Consider the following 18,884-nt stretch of genomic DNA (forward strand, 5'->3'; position numbering starts at 1 on the left):
TTCTTTTCTTAGGACTTTGCTGTGTGCGATCCTCCTTCAGCTCCAGGTTGAATTCCCTGTTATGTGTCACTGAAGATCCTTTAGATACTGACAGATGGCATTTTCTAAAGGGCTGTAGGTTTCAAAGCTTCATAAAATAGACGGTCAGCCAGAGATTTTATCTCAGTATAGTTAATGAAGTCTTAGCTCTGCCTCCCAAAGCCAAAAGATCTTGGCCAGCTCAAAGGGCTGAATGTAGGGCTTCCATTTCACAAAGTAAGGCTAAGAAGAACCATTATAACTTGGTTTCCTTGGTAAAACATGTTTATCCTTACTCTCTGTTCCTGTCCATGCTGATAGGTATTAGCAGATGATTCTGATGAAAGCAGTACAAGGTTAAGTGGCATAGTAGTATATAAATAAGCTGTGTTGATCTGTAGCCCCCAGACAAATATCAAAGAAACGGAGCCAAAGCCATAATGACCCTGATAAATGTAATGACCTTTTCATACCAGGCCCATAAGTAGCACGTCTCAAGTAGCAGTGGTCAGTAGGTGCAAGGTACATGCACGTACTACTATACAAGGAGAGAAATGGTGCCACCTTTTAGTTAGAGCGTGGAAAATTATGTGCATCCATCAGGCCCAAACTATCTCAGGAAGCAGCCGTACCACCGATACGGACGACTTAAGGCAAATGTATTTCCATGGGGAAAAAATCACAGGCCAAGTCATCAAGGATGTCAACATTCTGTATTTCCTAGATCCAGGAGTGAAGCACAAGCCAGAAATCCTTAAGGGGACGTGTAAGATACACACGTCTGTTTACCACTGCCATAGGTGTTCTGCTGCAAATTATGGATAGTACAGATAATTAAAAAAATTAATTTTGGTAGTCACAACAATTTCTGTTACTGCCAAGGAAATACAGTTCTGCAGGAGTCTTTTTCTTCCATTAGTGTCACAGGTATAAAAGCCCAAATGAGGCAGATCTGAGCTGAAACACAGGTTAATGGGGAATCACCATTCATTGTTGGAAAAAGCGGGAAACATGCTTTTCCAAACCCAGTCGTGAGCCACGATGAAACAAAAGCCTTCAGATCCTTTCCAGCTTTGAGGTAAAAGTCTTTGCCCCTCCTTTCTCCAAATCATTCTGCACACTGAACTTTGCTTTGCTAAATCTTGTATTCTGCTAGAGGAGCAGGTTGCAGCTCATTCACTGGAGACAGTATAGAGTACTAATGACAGTTTTGGCATAAGAAAATTGGGGATACTGACAACCTTGCAAAAAAAGCAGAGCAGTGGGAAACAGCCAGTTCTGTCCATTAGTGGTTTAAGCAGAGAGGCTTGTGTGTATGTTTGACATTATCCTTCAGCAAAGGGTGTCCCACTGGCAGAGGTTTTTTGCACCACTTAGGGCCCCTCTTCCAGATAAGCTTTGCAGATCTGACGGACCAGCGGGTCAGATACCTGTCAAAAAACCACAAATGCATTTCAGCTTGAGAGTGATCACAGAGAAGAGGTTCCAACTGAAGCAGGAGCAGGCACTGTAGCCTTTGCCTCCACACATGCCTCTTTATAAAAGGAATAACCATGAGCAGAGCCCCCTCAATTCAGAAGGGGCCACTGGAAAGGAATCTTTCTTTGTTTTGGAACTTCTGAGCTGCACCTCTGCACTGAACCCCCTGGCACCTGCTTGACTTCCAGTCTTACAAACCAGGCGTAGTCTCCAGGCTGCTGGCAAGTTGTCCACCTGTAGTGAAACTGGAGTGCCAAACCCCTTCATTGCAACCAAGTCCAAGACTGAATGCATCCAGCCTCTATGGGAGGTGTTATTTCAACAGCTGGCCTCAATAAGGTAAACGAATTACAAAGGCTAAACTCTGTGAGAAATAAAGTCTCTAAAAAGGGGTTAGTTTACTTCTGGTGGATAATCGGTTATTTCTTCTGCATGTGATGGGTTTCTGGCCTAGTCTTGTATTTTCATACATTCAGCTTTGCTTTAGTGTTCTCTGTAAATACTACTGCAGCTTGCTGGTGCGGGAAGTCAGAACCTACAGTGTAAGAGGTACTAGAATGGAATTATCATCACAAAACTACAAATCTCTGTGAAGAGCAATGTCTGGCAAATATCCTCTTTTTTTTACCATTTGAAGTTTTAGACTTGGCTTTGCAAACAGGCAGGGGATTTCAGATCCAGAATCAGTTACTGGAAATCTTACCCTGTGGCTGGGTGGCCTAGAGTTTTGTTAGACTTTAAATCTTTTGCTACCAGTAGAGAGGGGAATAGAGGTCCTCAGAGAAAGAGGAGTCTTTTCAGACAATAAAGATCCAAAGTAAAAGCCTAGCATAATCTGCAAAAATAATGTTCTAACAAATTAGAATTTGGAACAGACTGATAAACTTTGTTCAGCGATGTTTGCATGCCTCTGGTTGAGTAATCCCATGGTCTTAATGTAACCTCAATCAGTCATCCTCTCCCCAAACAGCTTTGTTACCTTCTATTTTGCATCGTGCAAATTTGAGATATTAGGAACTTTGGACAGAGACCGTGTAGTGCATTTGTTTGAAGGCATTTGGCACATTCCTGAGAACTACAAAGCAAGCTTGCTATGCCAGGCAGCCACAGACTATGTAACAGCAAGCCCATTTTCCTAGCACTTTTCTTCCTCAGCAATCCTGAACAGCACAAATTGAAAAAAGAATCATATTTGGAAGTACCTGCTACTGAAACAAAGCCACTTCCAAAAGGCTTTGCTTTTGCTTTGAGAAGTTTATGGTAGTTAACTAAACACCTAGAAGCAACAGCAGGAGGGATCTGGGAAAAGGTATCGAGCAAGATACAGCCACTTCTTCTCCTATGCATGCATTCTATTAGTCTCTTTTGACCTTCAGAGTTATGCTAGTGCATTAGTGGAATCCCTTACATAACAACATCAGGACAGGACTCTTAATTTCTCTTGCCTTTAATTTCACATGCAAGGGGAGTTCAGCGAGACCAAACACAGGTCCCCAGTTTGGAATCTGGCAAAGAACCATGGCAAGGCAGCTCCTTTGGGAGAAGCTGCAGGGGTATTAGATGGGCACATGGGGCTCGGCCCTTCTTTTCATATTCCCCTTGCTGCAGGGGGAGGTCTGTAGCACAAGTTTTGGTATCGCAAGACTGCACTTACAGTGAAAGTGGAAAAAAAATCCCCAATTGTTTTAATGCATCAGCGTGCCAAGTGCAGTTCTGGTCACGTGTCCACATGCTTATGGGAAAGTGCTCCCGTGATAATAAATGATCTCACTGGGAGAGAAGTGAATGTGTGAATGTGAGATAGATACACATCAATGCTGTGTGCAGGTTTAGACAGACAGTGGCTTTTTAAGAAACCCCTCTGTTTCTGTGTGGGGGCTGGAAGTGCACACCCCAGTTCTGCATAGGAAGGAGGATTTAGTACTGGCCTGATTTTAAAGCTTTTGTTATTTCTCTTTTGAGCAGGTCTAATGATTCAAGATTTGGCACTTTCTCTTGCTGAACCCGATGTCACGTCCTAGTGCCAGGAGAAACTGTAGGCTGTAGGAAGTGCTGTCTTCTGGCAGAGATAACAGACCTGTCATCTTCCTCTTCATCGATGAAGAGTCCAGTGGTATTTTTCGTGAGAAAGTAAAACCCTGTTTATAGTATCCTGACCAAGACTGTGTGTGGAAGTCGTGTGTGTGTGTGTGTGTGTGTGTGTGTGTGTAAGAAACCATCTCAGTTTCCAAACTGCAGTGGAATCTCTCCTCATTTCAGACACATCCTGCTTTGTGCACATACATTGATTTGTTAGTGTATCTGAGGAGCTAGTTCTCTTGCTCATTAGGACAAGATATGTTTATTCTTTTTGTTATAATTCTTACAGCCTTTTTTTTCCTCTCTTTGAAGTGCTGAGGTGCAGTCACTCTTATTGGCTGTTTGTGGACAGCGCTGTGGTTTGGTTTGTGCATTTTGCTCCAGATGAGGTCAATTTCCTTTTGGGGAAAAATATTACTAGGAGGAAGCTTCTTGTGACACTTTATGGATGCTGTGGACCTCAACTGTTGGGATGTAAAGATGTTAAATAATAACAGCAACCACTATTCTTCCTCTGCTGATCATTTTTGGAGCAGTGCTCTGCTATTGTGCTTCTCCAGCTGTCCCTCCTCCTCTCCCGTTCCCCTCTGCCCATCCCTTGGCTTGCACCTGTACGTCCCACTTGCCCACTTCCAGGTACCTTTGGGGAAGCACAATATGTCTATAGTCCAAAATCCTACTGTGACTTGTTGAAAGTGTTCCAGCAGTGGTGAAAATGCTACATTTCATAGCCAACTCAACAAAAAGAAAGGGCTTTGCATGGATGACTCAGTTAATTTCCCTTTGCCTACCGCAGAAGCAGCTGAAGGATTTCCAGTTGGTTGCCCCATTAGCCAGGGTGTCTCACTGCGGGTCTATTGAAATTGCCATGGCTGTTGCACCGGTGAGCTAAAGAGGGCACTTGAGGCTTTCGAGCAGCAAAGACAGAGTCCTGAGAATAACATATGGAAACCATGCAAACCATCCCTGGCCTGCTGGTCTTAAGTCTTAAGGTTAAGTCTTAGGGTTCAGTCTTAAGGTTAATTCTTAAGGTTGAGTCTTAGGGTTAAGTCTTAAGCTTAATTCTTAAGGTTAAGTCTTAGGGTTAGGTCTTCAGGTTAATTCTTAAGGTTAACTCTTAAGGATGAGTCTTAGAGTTAAGTCTCAAAGTTGAGTCTTAGGGTTAAGACTTAGGGTTAAGTCTTAGGGTTAAGTCCTAGGGTTAAGTCTTACGGTTGATTCTTAGGGTTAAGTCTTAGGGTTAGGTTGTTTAGTTAAGACTTAGGGTTAAGTCTCAAGATTAAGATTTAGGGTTAAGTCTTAGGGTTAAATCCTTAGTTATGTCTCAAGGTTAAGTCTTAAAGCTGAGTCTTAGGGTTAAGGCTTATGGTTAAGTCTAAAGGTTGAGTCTTAGGTTTAAGTTTTAGTGTTAAGTTTTAGGGATAAGACTGTAGATTAAGTTTTAGAGTTGTCTTAAGTTTAAGTCTTAAGGTTGAGTCTTAGAGTTAAGTCTTAGGCTTAAGTCTTAGAGTTAAGACTTAAGATTAAGGCTTAAGGTAGAGTCTTAGGGTTAAGTCTCAGGGTTAGGTCTTTAGGTTAAGACAGGGTTAAGTATCAATGATAAGTCTTAGGGTTAAGTCTTAAAGTTAAGTCTTAGGGTTAAGTTTTACGGTTAAGCCTTTACCTAAAGTCTTAATGTTGAGTCTTGAGTTAAGTCATATGGTTAAGTCTTAGAGTTACGTCTTAGGGTTAAATCTTATGGATGAATCTTAGGGTTAAGTCTTAGGGTTAAACCCTATGGTTAATTCTTAAGGTTGAGTCTTAGGGTTAAGTCTTAGAGGTTGAGTCTTAGAGTTAAGTCTTAGGCTTAAGTCTTAAAGTTAAGTCTTAAGGTTAAGGCTTAAGGTAAGGTCTTAGTGTTAAGTCTCAGGGTTAGGTCTTCAGGTTAAGAGAGGGTTATGTGTCAATGATAACTCTTAGTGTTAAGTCTTAGGGTTAAGTTTTATGCTTAAGCCTTTAGGTTAAGTCTTAATGTTGAGTCTTTGAGTGAAGTCTTAGTGTTAAATCTTAAGGTTAATTCTTATGGTTAAGACTCAGGGTTCAGTCTCAGGGTTCGGTCTCAGGGTTCGGTCTCAGGGTTCAGTCTCAGGGTTATTTCTTAGCCTTAGGTCTTAGGGTTAATATTAAGGTTAAGTCTTAGGGTTAAGTCTCAGGGTTATATCTGAAGGTTAAGTCTTAAGTTTAAAGTCTTACAGATGGAGTTTTGGGGTTATCTCTAAGGGTTAAGTCTTAAGTTTAAGTCTTAGGGTTAGGTATTAGGATTAAGTCTTAGGGTTTAGTCTGAGCTTAAGTCTTAAGTTTATGTCTTAGGGTTATGTCTTAAGGTTTTGTCTTACGGTTAATTCTTTGGGTTAAGTCTTAGAGCTCAGTCTTAGGCTTAAATCTTAGGGTTAAGACTTAAGATTGAGTCTTATTACTGGGAACAGAGGTATATTTCTCAAAATCTTGCAACTTAGTCTTCTGCAAGATTGATCGATAGACAGATATTCAGACAGACATAAAAATTACGCAATAGGTGCCCTAAATGATTCAGGGATTTGTTTCAATCAGGGTAGGTCGCAGAACTTCCTACAGTGGCTATCTACTTCCTCATGCTGCTAAGAACTCCATCGTGTTTGCCATCACTGCTGGCAGTTGCTCTGTTCCTTGCTTCTTTGGGTAACTTTGGAGTCCTGGCTGTGGAAACAGGCTAGTGTGATGAAATTTAGCACATAGGAATACTTCATGGTTTGCTGGCTCTTCAGCAGGGGTTTCCTTCCTCCACTCCCTGCCCAGATCCACCCCTGTTCTCTTCATTCCTCTGTCCCTCTCCTGTCACCACACCGCCCCATCTCAACCCCACTCTGCTGCTCGGAATATTAAGGGAACTAGATCTGTATTGAAAAAATCGGGGTTTCTCTTTCCTCTCCTGAGGATTTACCACCCAGAGCAGGCTCAGGTTCTGATCCTGCAAACTGCTCCCCAGTGCTTGGATGCTTGCTCTGGGAAACAAGGACAGCTGCTCAAATTCTTTTGCAGGCACAATCTTTGTTTAAATTCTAGTTGAAATGAAATGAAAAGCTGTCATCAGTCCCACCTGTGGCACAGAGAGACACCTGTGTTTCATACACATGTCTGCACAGAAACACACGCAGAGGGAAAAAAGCCCAGAACTGCTTTGTGCAAGGAAGTACGTAAACTCTCCCTATCAGCATTGCTGCTTTGAGCAATTGAATCGTTCTACAGTTATCCGACAAGCCGACACGCTGCCCATCAAATAAGAACCAGAATGTATGCCATTTGCAAGATGGGGCAGCAATAAGCTTTCAACCACTTTCCAGCAAGATCAATTCAAGCAAGGTTGTGTATTCATGGATCTTCTCCTCTGCAGAGCCATGAAGAAAACATGAACCGCACTCCCCAAAGGCAAAGGAGCAAACTGAGGGAGAGCAGCTCATCGGCACCTTTCAGAGCTTCAACAGTCTGGAGAAACGGGAAAAACACCCATACAAAGATAAACAGCAGCCAAGAAGCACTTTTATAAAATTTATATTGGGGCCTGTTCCAGATCTCAGAATGACTTTCAATATTGCTTTGCATGACTATTAGACCAAGGCCTAAAGTGGAGTGATAGCTTCTGCTTGCTGGGGCACGGTAACATCACTCAAACGAGTGACCTGAGGTTAAAAAAGTGCTCCACTTCAGTGACACTCCCCAAGCTGCTTTCACCACCAAACAAAAAAAGATTTGCTTTCTCCAGTATGGTGGGAATGATAAAGTCGGTCAGGGAGAAAAACCCTCTAAGATTTGCTTGCAAGTTTCAGAAGCCCTGGGTTGGCCCAGGGCAGCTGCAGGCTTCATGTCCTGGGTGCCAAATGAGATGTGACATTTATTTAAGACTCTTGGTTGTTTAATATATAAGTCTGGAGGAAAAAAAAAAAAACAAACCACAACAAAACAATCTCTGTACTGTAACAGCAATGTAGCCCTAGGTATTTCACTTGACGGGGTAATGTCCATGGGTCTGTGGTTTGGGATGCTTTGCTGCCATGAAAGCACGTTTACTGAAGCCAGACGTACCTGCCCTATCGTTACTTACACAACACGATCTTATTACAGGCTGTCAGTTCTCTCATTCTTGCATTCTTACATGAGCAGGACACAGCTCACTCTGCAACCTGAACAAAGCGACACCTGAACTTGAAATTAAAAGAGAGGCTTCTTATACAGCAGTAGAGCAGATGCTTTCGGCTGTGCACTCCTGAGCGATGCTTTTTGAGACAGCCGGAACACCACCATGTTTTATTCCAGCATCCATCTGCATGGCTATGGACACCGGTATCTTAGCACATCATGGTAACTTTTAACTATCTGAAAGTAAGAAATCCAGCACTGGGCCATCCTCTGTGGGGCCTGTTGTGCAGGAGGAGAGGGAATTTACAGAAGAGCTAAAATATCTTTCCCTTGATCAAAGCAAACCCTTGAACACGATTTCAAAACAAATTTCAGGTTTTATGAAGAATGTGTTCCTAGCATTCAACAGCCAGTACCTTCCTCCATCGATTACTGCTCTAAATATTAGGAATCTGGTAGCCAGATGGATACGGCTGAAGAGAAACAAAACAGCACTCTGCTGCCTTTCGTCCTCACCATAATATTCTTCTTCTATCCCTGTAACTCTCTCCTGGCTGAATTTGGATTTTAAACCTTTTTAGGAGTGCATGACAATCAGGTTCAGAATATTTGGGTAACAGGGAAAGCAAGTTTAAGTTAATTTGCCCACTTTGTCAGAAAACTATGCCTGGCTCTCACCTCTTCTAAAAGAGGCAGGTCCTGCTGCTTTTTCACTGAAAATACAAGCAAGCAACGAAAGCCAAGCTCTTCACTCAGAAGAGTGTCATTGTACCTCCACATCGACCCTCTGAGCAGTTCTTTTGCTCCTGCTACACTCACCACCACCAGCATATTCTGGTTTTTCAAACAGCGTGCAAAGGTCTGCTGATGCCACTTCACCACCGGAGACGGGAGTCATTTCACCAGGCTAACGATCTCTGGAAAGCGAGAGGAGTCCCCTGCGGCTGGATCCAGCCCTCCCCACCATATGCTTTTTGCTGCACCTCCCATAGAGCTACCTCGATCAGAGTCAGGAGTGCTGCTCTGAGCTGTTTTGCTGTCAGGAAGCTAATGGCATCACCTTCAAAGTGTGCTGGATCTCTGACAAAGGCCACCTGTCAGTCCCCACGTTCGTATTTCCAGCACTAGAGCAAAACACAGGGCAGTGACAGTCATTTTTAAGTGTTTCTCTGAGGCAGTGTTCATGAGCTACCTTCAGACATCATTAAAACCATCGCGCTGGTTACTCCAGCCCTAGGAGCAGGTTGTTTATAAACCTCACCATTAAATAACTGCTGCCAACACAGGGGTTTCTACAGGACCTTTGCCCAGGCTACAACAAAGCTCAGGGCACCCTAATCATCACTGCTGCCACAGCTGATGCTGTCAACAGCTAAAGTCCCCAGCAAAGCCCCCTCTGAGCCCATGCAGCCCATTGCAAGGAAAGGATCTGCTACCCCAGGGCATTGCAAGCCACCGTGAGACAACAGATGGGGAGGAAAAGGGAGATGGAGAGCAATGACCAGCCACAGCATCTACGGGACAGGTCGCAGGCTCTTCAGACGGCTCTCCTGCACTTAGGAGTCACTTTGCTTTCCACCAGGCTCCTTGTTGTGCATCCTCCTGTAATGGATCACCCAAAGTATTACCCATTACCTCCTCCGCACCGTGCTTAGGAAGGGCTGTTGGCTTTGTTACGGGATGAAATACTCCAGGACAGGAATATCTGGGAGCCAGCACAGAGGCTTTGTGCTGCCCAGCGTGAAGGAGACCCGCAGAATGGATTGAAAGGACAATGAAACTGTTGGATAATGCAAGACAGCGCTGCCGCATATCCAGGATGCCGTGGGCTATTTTTAATCATTATTGGTACTACAGCCATGGTACGCTGGGGTCCCTGCTCAGCTGAAACATTGCTTTTGGCCCACGGGGAAAAACAGGGCAGGAATCTTCATTCTGATTGCCTGGCAAAGGCATGCTTAATACGACACTTCATAAATCAATCACCCTTCAAGCTACTCCTCTGCTTCTCAGCAAACGCTGATTGATCCACGAGGAAAGGAGACTAATGAATGGTCAGTTCTGCCCTGAAACGCATCCAGGGTTCATGGCACCTAAGAACATACTAGCGATTTCCACTGATGATAGAAGAGACAAGCTGCAGTCCAGGATGCCCTGCAAAGAGATGAGAACTACATTCTTCCAGAAATCCTTCACAGGCTAAGAACAGGATAGGCGGCGTCACATGGAAGTCTGCTTCTGGGGATGAACAAAACAGCCAAAAGGGGACTTTTAACCTCCAAATAGCCCTCCTAGCACCCACCCCCCAGCCGTGCTCATGCAGTCAACTCCACGGGTTGCTTTAGCCGCGTTTTTGTCAGAAGGGGTGTTACGTAGTTTTGGAGATATAAAGCCATGAAAAACAACAACAAAAAAAAAGATCAAGCAAATGAAGCACAAACCTAATTTCTCTTCTTCTACCCTCAAAGCAACAGACCATCAGCTTTGAAAGACAAGACCCTAGAGAGGGGCGAAGGCCATACTCTGTTTGCAAGAAATGTAACAACCTTATCTAAAACAGTATATATAAAGAAAAATCATTGTTACAAGCAGTTGTGGAAAAGGGGAACAAAGACACGAAACAGTTGTTAACTGTTAGCTGATCTGACATAAAGGAACACTTTGGAGACCAATTATACTCGCCCATCAATCTAATTGATTTGAACTATAAAAGCCTATATAACCAATTATTTGTATAAAGTACTAGTTACCAATCCTCAGTCCATTGCAGTGCTGCTGTGATTAAGATGCAAAGTCAACATATAATTGCACAAACTCCTATTTACACCTTTTTTTGCCTACAGTATATGCCACCCTGCACTTGCTTTGAAGCAGACATACAAGAACATAAAAGTCCAACAGAAACTAGCCAATCCTGCTGGGAATTCTCACAAGTGAAGGAAGAAAAGCACAACATGCACTCACGACCCGAGACAAGCAGAAAGGAAAATCCCTTTGCAAAGTTCTTAAATGCCTGGCAGTCCAAGGGAAAGCTAGAGCAGCCTCTTGTAATAACCACGGTGTCAGAGCCTGGCTTACACCTTTGGATAACACAGGAAACAAGATCTTTAAAAACTCACCAAACAAAACAAGTTTGTCTGCGTCTGCTAGCACTAAACACAAACAGAAATAATTACATCCGTCCACGCACTACAGTGAAGCTTTAGAGCCAAGAGAGGCTGCTGCTTAGGGAAGCAGAAGGTTTCCCCACCTCTCAGCACTGGTAAGAAGCCACTACCAGCCTGCCTGGTGTTGAAGGATCAGAGAATTGCATGGCGATGAAGAGCTACAGACCTGACCAGCAGTGGCACACAGCGGTGGCCACCAGAAGCTATGGGGCTGTTGCCGTGAATATAGCTCGATAGCAACCGAACACACTGCGACATCAGAGCCCCTGTGAACGCTCACACCAGACCAAGGTTAAAACCAGAAATGGTTTTGGCATTCCCACCCTGGTATCCTGCACAACACAGGCACAGCTCAGGTCAATATGCAGCGAGGCAGAGGGTTTGCTCAGGCAAGTCCTGAGCCTCCTCCGCTCCGGCTGGAGTCGGTACAAACCGCGAGGGCTCAGCAACCTGAGTGATCTCAGGAACGTGAAACGCAACACAGCAAGGGCTGAACCTCAGCTAAACCCTGCTGCCTATCCACATCCATCAGTGGGTTTGCAGAGAAAAAAGACAAAGAAAAAGGCTTGATCTAGAGGCTAAGTCAATAGGATTTTCATTTTGTTTTCAAACAAGTTCCCAGAAGCTACTGATGGCAGTGCCAGCCTGGCAAGATGACAGGACCTTCGGTAGAAAGGGGGTTCTTAAAGGAAAGAGAAGAGAGGCATGCAGAGGTGGTTGTCTTCTCCAAAGTTTGCACAAAACCACAGACTAATATCACAGCAAGGTAATGTTTTACTCTTGTGAGTAGCTGAGATGCCCAGAGGTGATGGCACATCCGCTACCGTTACTTGTTCAGCCTCAAACATCAATAAACACGTAGGGCTGGGATTTAATGAGCTTCCTGCGTGTGTACAGTGGCCACTAACACACCACCAAGCCCTTGCAGAGGTGGCCTCATTTACCAAAGTAAGCTGATTCAGCTAAGTCCAGCATCAATTTCGGCTGAAGAAAGGGATTCAGCATCCCAACACACCGACATTCCCGGCTGGGAACCCCATGCTGATCTGTGCAGGAGCTGAGCAGTCGGTAACGCCCCTGACAATTCCCCTCGGCCCATTTGCAACGTGATGCAGCCCCTACTGCAGTTTCCCACCGTGGCCGAGATGCACAGGCTGTGCTTGCCCTCCTGCCAGCTGAGCACACCTGGTTCTGTAGTTACCGTCATCTTCACCAAACCCAAATGGCTCTAACACACCACATCAAACTCTCTGTCGTGCCACAGGTGACTGAAGAGCTCCACATCAGCTCCCTAATTAATCGTGGTTCATATGCCTTGATTTTTCCTGTGATCTCATGCCTCATTTCCCCTCATTTGTGATGAAACCTCGGTGTTTTCTCAAGCTGCCGGTTATCACTCACAGCTCCAGAGGCTGCCGCAGCACAGAGAAGCTGCCTGTGGTTGGACCGAGAAGGGCTGAGGCACCTCAGGGCAGTGGCTCAGGCCGTCCTGTGTAGGGCAGAAGACCCAGATCCTCTTCTGACATCCCCTGCCACCCTGAGCACTGCTGCCACACTAAATACAGTGATCTCCAGCCAGTTCTTCCAGATCTACTGTTGGGAGAGGGGTCTGCCGGAGTCAAGAAATTACTCAATACGAGTTATGCATCTTGCTCATCTTTATTGGCTTCTAATACTTCTTATACAGCCTCAATACACAAGCATGTTCCCAAAGCAAACATATAATTGGTTATTAGCCCCTAAGCACGCGCTGCTCTCACACCACTAATTATCATGATTAGAACAAGCATTCTATCCATGCAGCTACTTGCGTTAGCCATGTTTTAGCCTTGCGGTTTGCTACTCCCTTTATTCCCATCCCGCTCCCTATCTCCCTTGGCCTTGCACCTGTCTTCCCTAACAGCTGCAGCTTGTTACAGCCACGGCCTGTTAGTACAACAAAGTTACTTGGTCTCAGGATTCAGAATAGATCAAGGCCACTTTCTTGTTAACTTCAGCACAACAACTTCAGCCCAATTCTAATTCCAGGCCTGGATTGTGCAGATCTTTAGGGATTCTATGGCCACGCTTCTGCAGCCATTCTTCTACAATCTACCCAAGAAATTCTTCTGTTATTATTTTTTATGCTTACGTTGCCCTAAGGAGATCTTGTCTATCGTGCAAGTGTTGGTGCTGGCTTAGAGGAAGGGGAAGATCTGAGGCCAGCTCGTCACGCTTACTGACCAACCCAAAACACACATCCCAGTAGCTCTCCAGTGCTCAGTACCAAACCCCCCTGCAGCAGCCCCCCGCGTGCGGGCAGCCTAAGCAGCAGCTGCCGGCCAGCCTTCGGGACTGGGGGGCTGGCGGGACCCTGCCAGGGAGGAGACGGCTCCGGCAGGGCTTGCTTCTCCACGCTGCAGGCTGGAATCACCACCCCTGACGTGTTCGACAAACACACAGATGTGGTGCTTCGGGACACTGGTTTAGCGGTGGGCTTGGCAATCCGGGGTTAAGATGGACTTGGTCATCTTCAAGGTCTTTTCCAGCCTCAATCATTCTATGATTCTACGAGGCTGATGGCATTTGCCCCACGCCTAGCAAGCAGCAATGGGGAGGAAACGATGCTGGGGACCCCGTGCTGTCAGGGCCAGGCAGCAAAGCTCAGGGGCAGGGGAACAAGGCAGCCAGAGCCCTCCCTGACCCAGGGCAAGGCAAGCTCTGCTCCACATCATCTCCAGCTCCCAGCGTGCTGCACTGAAGAAGCCTATTTAGCTGCTCTCTCCTGCCATACAGGAATAACCTGAATCTGGCACAGAGCAAGTTTTGCTGCCCAGGGCTCAGGAGGGGAGACATGACTTCACCCACTTCCTATGGGGACAGGAACTGAGCCAGCGCAGGAAAACTCACTCTGATTAACAACCACGGAGCCAGAATCAGACCCTGCTCGCACTTTCTACCTGCCCTTGAAGCAAGTAATTGAGGGGCCAAGGCTGAACTCCCCCAACTGTGCCCTGGGCGTGCAGAACCACAAAGGATGCTCTGAGCCTGGGTCTGCCATCCACAGCAAACAAAGCCAAGATTTGCTTTAGCACAGCTCCTGCTCAGCAGCTGTCAGCCCTCCTGCAAGTTGTGTGGGAAGTTGAGGGAAAACAGGGTATTCATCTGCCAAACACCTAGATGGTTCCTCAGCAGGCTTTTAGCACAAAGGCTGGAGGCTTCGAGCAGGACTAAAACCACCGAGAACTACTCCTGAGCCACACACGTTACCTCTCTTCTGGGGAAACCACTTTTTGGGGCTCTGAACCAAGGGGAGACAGAAGAGTAATGGAATAGACAGTCCTGCTTGAGGGCTGCCTCCTCTTGGGTATGCTGTCTTCTAAAATACTCCTATGGGTACGGGCTCTGATCTCCCCCCTCAAAGAGGGTGAGATCCTGCCCCCAGGCTTTTGCTTCTGCATTAGACTCACAGAGCTACTGAAAGAGAGCCATCTGCATCATTACTTTTATTACTGACAGCAATAAAAGCATCTCAATATATAGCGCCTGTCAGCCATGCACAAGCTCAGTGGTGCTTTGCTAATTACTGAAGTTTTCTGTGCTGACAAAGAGATGCCAAGGGATGCAGCAACCGATGGGGAAAAACTGCACAGAGGAATTTCAATACCGCACCACAGATCCCCTGGGCTAGAAGCGTGTTGTAGCACCTTGCCACAAGGGCCAGTGGGCACTGCAGGCACCCACATACAGGCACAGGATCTGGTCCTACACCTTGAAGACCACCCATCATACTATAATAGGTACTCTTTGGAGACAGGAGTCTAATGTGAGTCAGCATTTAGGGAGCTCTGAGTAGAGAAGCAATTCTCCTTTCACAACTCCAAGCATCTCTCCGGCACCTCCTGTCTCTGGCAGCCTTCTGCACCTGCATGGAGCACCTGCCGTAGACGTTATTGTTTCTGGATGGCATTGGACTGGTGGATTTGCTTTGCACCTCTGGCACACCTCTGGGAACCCGTCATGCATCTCCTCAGCCACGTGTCCCTGAGCAAAGCTCACCTTCCCACACCACGCTGGTGCTACGCTGCCAGGTTGCAATAAATGTTGTTACTGCAGCAAACTGGGTTTGGTGTACAATCAGCAGCACTCAGGGCAAGCAGCTTGGGCATCATCTCACTTGAGCAGGACTTGACAGCTGAAAGAATATCGAAACTTTATGAATACTGACTTGGTTGAGACTAGGACTTACCTCCATAAACTTATTTTCCCACATCCACACGGTCCACACAGGGTGGGCTGAACGTCATCTGGGAAAGGCCAAGTGACCGACAGGACTTTCAGTGGTATTGAAACCTTTTCCAAACCTGTACGAGTGCTTCGCACGCAGGTTTCAGAAACCCTTTCAAGTACCATAATCTGATGTTAAGGTGCTGGGCAGGGATATGCTGGAGCCCAGAACATCCCAAGTCACCCTCATTTCAGTACGAGCTGGGATTTTTCACACCCAGACACATGTACACAGGTGAAAAGAAGGAGTTTAGGCATGTAAAGCACTGAAGGACAAGTTTTCATTGTAAATCATTACGCTCGTAGCAGCAAACATTTTCTCCACACTCATCCATAAATTTGTAGCAACAGAACCGCCACCACACACACAGTCTATCCAGGGGACAGTACCTGTGCTCCTAAGCAGCCCAAAGGACACAATTTAAATCAACCAAATCATACGCTAAGGGAAAAATTGTGACTTGTTCACATGGAAGAGCTCCATGCTTGCTTAAGCAATGCTAGGGACAGATCTGACCCAGCTTCAGCAGAAATTTAAGCAATGTTCACCTGATCCTGCTTAAGTCACCCTAAGAAGGGTGTGATCCATTGAGAACTACTGCTGCCTGCGAGCAAGTCAGTACCGATACACAGCCAAGCGAGGGAAACGCCTCCCAACACCTTAAACTGCTGTTTTGCTCTTAGCACTTCTGTTTCTTAATAAACACTCTGTTGGTGGCTCCGAAAGAGCAACCCGGCTGCTTTCTGTACGCGCGTCACAGGGAGCCTGCCGTGGTGCCGGACACATTAGCCAGGGCTCGCCGCGCGAGGTCAGGGAACGCTGTCTGGTGCTCTGCACTACTCCTGCAATAAGCTCTGCACCACACCTCGAAAGACTGATTGATTAAACGTTTCTGCTTCACTTTAGCAATTAATCTCAGCAGCCTTTCACTTACCTGTGTGCTTCAAAGCTAGAGAGATAATCCCTTCATTATCCCCTTGCTCTCCTTCGCAATTCGTAGTTTATTTCAAAATAACTGCCACATTGTACTGGCAGGCAGGAATGAAATCCCAGGGAGCTGCACATGTTCCTGGGAAATCACCCATCTCAGAGCCAGCAGAGAGTTTATCTCCGTGGCCTACCCACACAAATCACTTTTGCAAAGATTGACTATGGAGGAACCAGCTGTTTCAGTAAGAACAAGACTCTCAGGTTTTTCAAAGCAAGCCACAAAGATCCTGGCCCTAATTATTTACTCACTCTGTTCCGTCACAAAGTATAAACCCTACGGCCCTAGTCTCCACTGTTACTGCTCATCTGCCCCAGAGAAATTCTAGCCCTCTCAATTTCATCCTATAGATTCTGTATAGGCATACAAATAAGGCACTTTTTTGTGCTTCCCTAGCTGATATTTCATTTATTCTTCCTAGAAACTGTTACCCAAAACAATAAGCTCCTCTGAGTGAGCATAAACCATTCTCCGTGAATATGTCAATAACTGGAAAACATTAGACAAAGCTGAAATAAGTCGTAAGGCTACATAAGCGTTTGGAAGATACAGGAGCATTTGTAACTTCCACAAACCCAAGACAACTAAAATGCTCTTTGCCGGGCTAAAGCAGCACACAGTACCACCTCGGTTAGGACACCACACTTCCAAGGACCAACGCTGAGGAACAGGGACAAAACAAACCTCCCTCTCAGGCGAGAGGAAACACACGCCAAGTGCCTTCATGCAACTGAGGAAGCGTCTCGTTCGGCACCACAACGTACCCCTGCTGAGCCAAGGCCGACAGAAGCATTTTAACATGACGCCTTTTCCTAAAGATATTCCCCACTTACTCTTGAGTGAAGCTTAAAGCTGATGGTGTTTCTGTGGCCTGATCTTGGCTTCTCCTAGCCTAATATAAATTTTACACCTATCTCAGGAGGCAGCGAGCTCTTCCTCCCAAATCCCAAGAGCCCTCAAGTCCTGGCTGCATTAGTCCTGATGTCGTGAGCTGTGGGATGCAGGTGGGTAGATGTCGCGACGGAGGGAAGACACAGTCACTCAATAAGAGTGATCAGCAGACTTCGTTTATTGTCCCTTACAGTCACCTTTGATGCCTTGTTATAATTAGCTCATACATATTACAAAAGTTAAGCTCATTATTGGTTAGTTGCCTAAATACCAAGCCCGCCCCTAGTTTCTCTTCTGTAGTTATCTGTTCCCACCTGCAACATTCTTTTCCCAGCGAAATCTTCCTGTTATTGTGTAACAAGGACAGCCAAAGACAGTGTATTTTTGCTTTACTTCAGATAAGCTGAGAGCGATGTGCATTTTTGTCCAGCCAGCTGGACTATGTCTATGAGACCTTTTTCAGCTAGCCAGTTATCCACAATTCCCCCGTTTTTATTTTGGGCGACATAGGCCTGGTTGACCATTTTCAATAACAGCGTTTTAACACAGGAAAATACACAGCCAACTTATAAAATCTCAGTTCAGAAGGATAATTCCAGAAATACTTGAAAAATAAAGTTAGCTTGAAGCTTTAATTTAGATGCTCTTTCTGTTCCAGTGATATAAAAAGTTTAAAAAATGCAAAGGTAATTTTAAAGTTCTGAACATGGACTAATGCAAGCTCAAAACCCAAAAAGAAACCAAACTGATGTTTGACTAGGAATATTTGCAAATATTTTAGTGGAAAATCCCTGACCATTAACAATTTTCTGTCCAAATAACAACTGCCCTTATGCAACCAACCAGTCCATACATTTTCTGAAGAATACCTCATTGATATCAAAGAATTAACAAAGGGGGGAAATTAGTTCTAAGCTATATACATTCATAAGTGGATTTTTCAACAGTTACATACAGATTTACACACTAAGCCATAATGGCTTGTAGGTGATACACACAAGAAGAGTACCTTGCTTATCTGTCTGAATGTCTATGCTAAATTTGACAACTATGCCACAAGCCAAGCCTACATGGGTGCTGTATGTTATGCACGTTCCTTAACAAACAGAAGTATAATAGACAAATTCCCAAGATCTAGTCCCCAACCTAATTATATTATTTTGTAGCCAATTAAGGAAAATAACACAAATGTGCATATCTACATGTGCACACACCTTTTAGTTCAGAACCAATCTGTGATAAAAGGCCTTAGCCTTATGGCATCATCAAATCTTAACGAGTACAGTAACTAAAAATGCAGTCTTACTGTAAGTGCGATTTATGCTGACATTCCCTCAAATGCTACACGTGAGTATTTCTCACTCAACTGCCTCAAGTTAAAATAGTAGTATTTGTTAATATGTATTAAAAAATCATTAATTCTCTACAATAGCAGTTGACTTCCATAACACTATGTAAGCAAAAGAGGCTTAAGATGGGTTTTCTGAATACTAACAATTTATTTTAGACTGTCTAAACTCAGGTCTTGAAAGATTTCACTCTGCCAGACATAGAAACACTGTTGCACTCCAGTTGTGATATCCCTTTTCCCAAGTTGTCACATGCACATCTCGCTCAAGCAACGTTATTGTCAAAGTTTCTCTCTGCTACATAAAAGCATATTGCACTTGTAGATAGAAAAGACAGCACCCTTACTTAGATTATTACCTTATTACCTCATAACTCTTAGTATACCTTGTATCTCTGATTTCATCACTTCAAAACTTCACCAGAAGCAGATAAAACCACAGCATCAGACTAAACTACACCTTAACTGCTGATTGAAATAAAGGCATTCTCTTCA

The sequence above is a fragment of the Falco naumanni genome, unplaced genomic scaffold (genome assembly GCF_017639655.2).
Source record: "Falco naumanni isolate bFalNau1 unplaced genomic scaffold, bFalNau1.pat scaffold_259_arrow_pat_ctg1, whole genome shotgun sequence".
Taxonomy (NCBI): domain Eukaryota; kingdom Metazoa; phylum Chordata; class Aves; order Falconiformes; family Falconidae; genus Falco; species Falco naumanni.